Source organism: Rhinoderma darwinii, chromosome 4, assembly GCF_050947455.1.
Source record: "Rhinoderma darwinii isolate aRhiDar2 chromosome 4, aRhiDar2.hap1, whole genome shotgun sequence".
Classification (NCBI taxonomy): domain Eukaryota; kingdom Metazoa; phylum Chordata; class Amphibia; order Anura; family Rhinodermatidae; genus Rhinoderma; species Rhinoderma darwinii.
In genome coordinates, this window is record NC_134690.1 from 398,306,921 (window position 1) to 398,310,687 (window position 3,767).

Here is a 3,767-nt window from a genome sequence, read left to right on the forward strand (position 1 = left end):
TCCCAAGAAGTGTCCTGCATATAATGTATATAAGTGTCCCGCATATAACGTATAGAAGTGTCCCGCATATAACGTATAGAAGTGTCCCGCATATAACGTATAGAAGTGTCCCGCATATAACGTATAGAAGTGTCCCGCATATAACGTATAGAAGTGTCCCGCATATAACGTATACAAGTGTCCCGCATATAACGTATACAAGTGTCCCGCATATAACGTATACAAGTGTCCCACATATCATGTATATAAGTGTCCCGCATATAATGTATATAAGTGTCCCGCATATAATGTATAGAAGTGTCCCGCATATAATGTATATAAGTGTCCCACATATCATGTATATAAGTGTCCCGCATATAATGTATATAAGTGTCCCGCATATAATGTATAGAAGTGTCCCGCATATAATGTATATAAGTGTCCCGCATATAACGTATACAAGTGTCCCGCATATAACGTATACAAGTGTCCCGCATATAACGTATACAAGTGTCCCGCATATAACGTATACAAGTGTCCCGCATATAACGTATACAAGTGTCCCGCATATAACGTATACAAGTGTCCCGCATATAACGTATACAAGTGTCCCGCATATAACGTATACAAGTGTCCCGCATATAACGTATACAAGTGTCCCGCATATAACGTATACAAGTGTCCCGCATATAACGTATACAAGTGTCCCGCATATAACGTATACAAGTGTCCCGCATATAACGTATACAAGTGTCCCGCATATAACGTATACAAGTGTCCCGCATATAACGTATACAAGTGTCCCGCATATAACGTATACAAGTGTCCCGCATATAACGTATACAAGTGTCCCGCATATAACGTATACAAGTGTCCCGCATATAACGTATACAAGTGTCCCGCATATAACGTATACAAGTGTCCCGCATATAACGTATACAAGTGTCCCGCATATAACGTATACAAGTGTCCCGCATATAACGTATACAAGTGTCCCGCATATAACGTATACAAGTGTCCCGCATATAACGTATACAAGTGTCCCGCATATAACGTATACAAGTGTCCCGCATATAACGTATACAAGTGTCCCGCATATAACGTATACAAGTGTCCCGCATATAACGTATACAAGTGTCCCGCATATAACGTATACAAGTGTCCCGCATATAACGTATACAAGTGTCCCGCATATAACGTATACAAGTGTCCCGCATATAACGTATACAAGTGTCCGGCATATAACGTATACAAGTGTCCGGCATATAACGTATACAAGTGTCCGGCATATAACGTATACAAGTGTCCGGCATATAACGTATACAAGTGTCCGGCATATAACGTATACAAGTGTCCGGCATATAACGTATACAAGTGTCCGGCATATAACGTATACAAGTGTCCGGCATATAACGTATACAAGTGTCCGGCATATAACGTATACAAGTGTCCGGCATATAACGTATACAAGTGTCCGGCATATAACGTATACAAGTGTCCGGCATATAACGTATACAAGTGTCCGGCATATAACGTATAGAAGTGTCCGGCATATAACGTATAGAAGTGTCCGGCATATAACGTATAGAAGTGTCCGGCATATAACGTATAGAAGTGTCCGGCATATAACGTATAGAAGTGTCCGGCATATAACGTATAGAAGTGTCCGGCATATAACGTATAGAAGTGTCCGGCATATAACGTATAGAAGTGTCCGGCATATAACGTATAGAAGTGTCCGGCATATAACGTATAGAAGTGTCCGGCATATAACGTATAGAAGTGTCCGGCATATAACGTATAGAAGTGTCCGGCATATAACGTATAGAAGTGTCCGGCATATAACGTATAGAAGTGTCCGGCATATAACGTATAGAAGTGTCCGGCATATAACGTATAGAAGCGTCCGGCATATAACGTATAGAAGCGTCCGGCATATAACGTATAGAAGCGTCCGGCATATAACGTATAGAAGCGTCCGGCATATAACGTATAGAAGCGTCCGGCATATAACGTATAGAAGCGTCCGGCATATAACGTATAGAAGCGTCCGGCATATAACGTATAGAAGCGTCCGGCATATAACGTATAGAAGCGTCCGGCATATAACGTATAGAAGCGTCCGGCATATAACGTATAGAAGCGTCCGGCATATAACGTATAGAAGCGTCCGGCATATAACGTATAGAAGCGTCCGGCATATAACGTATAGAAGCGTCCGGCATATAACGTATAGAAGCGACCCGCATATAACGTATAGAAGCGACCCGCATATAACGTATAGAAGCGACCCGCATATAACGTATAGAAGCGACCCGCATATAACGTATAGAAGCGTCCCGCATATAACGTATAGAAGCGTCCCGCATATAACGTATAGAAGCGTCCCGCATATAACGTATAGAAGCGTCCCGCATATAACGTATAGAAGCGTCCCGCATATAACGTATAGAAGCGTCCCGCATATAACGTATAGAAGCGTCCCGCATATAACGTATAGAAGCGTCCCGCATATAACGTATAGAAGCGTCCCGCATATAACGTATAGAAGCGTCCCGCATATAACGTATAGAAGCGTCCCGCATATAACGTATATAAGCGTCCCGCATATAACGTATATAAGCGTCCCTCATATAACGTATATAAGCGTCCCTCATATAACGTATATAAGCGTCCCGCATATAACGTATATAAGCGTCCCGCATATAACGTATATAAGCGTCCCGCATATAACGTATATAAGCGTCCCGCATATAACGTATATAAGCGTCCCGCATATAACGTATATAAGCGTCCCGCATATAACGTATAGAAGCGTCCCGCATATAACGTATAGAAGCGTCCCGCATATAACGTATATAAGCGTCCCGCATATAACGTATATAAGCGTCCCGCATATAACGTATAGAAGCGTCCCGCATATAACGTATATAAGCGTCCCGCATATAACGTATATAAGCGTCCCGCATATAACGTATAGAAGCGTCCCGCATATAACGTATATAAGCGTCCCGCATATAACGTATAGAAGCGTCCCGCATATAACGTATAGAAGCGTCCCGCATATAACGTATATAAGCGTCCCGCATATAACGTATAGAAGCGTCCCGCATATAACGTATAGAAGCGTCCCGCATATAACGTATAGAAGCGTCCCGCATATAACGTATAGAAGCGTCCCGTATATAACGTATAGAAGCGTCCCGCATATAACGTATATAAGTGTCCCGCATATAACGTATATAAGTGTCCCGCATATAATGTATATAAGTGTCCCGCATATAATGTATATAAGTGTCCCGCATATAATGTATATAAGTGTCCTGCATATAATGTATATAAGTGTCCCGCATATAATGTATATAAGTGCCCTGCACTTCTTTTGACGAGGCTGTATTTTTACGCGTTGTCGTTTGACCGCTGTCAAACGACAACGCGTAAATAACAGGTCGTCTGCACAGTACGTCGGCAAACCCATTCAAATGAATGGGCAGATGTTTGCCGACGTATTGGAGCCGTATTTTCAGGCATAAATCGAGGCATAATACGCCTCGTTTAGGCCTGAAAATAGGTCGTGTGAACCCAGCCTTATTCCACAGCTTGTCAATTGTATTTGCGAAAATGCTGCTGATTTGTTGTGGGTTTTCCCCATTGAGTTCAATGCGGAGGTAAAACCCGCGACAAATAGAAGTTGTTGCGTGTTTTGCGGCAGGTTCGCAGCGATTCTGACACAAAAAAATACTCTGAAAAGAAAAAAAAAGAAAAAATCTTCCACTTACCCAGAACTC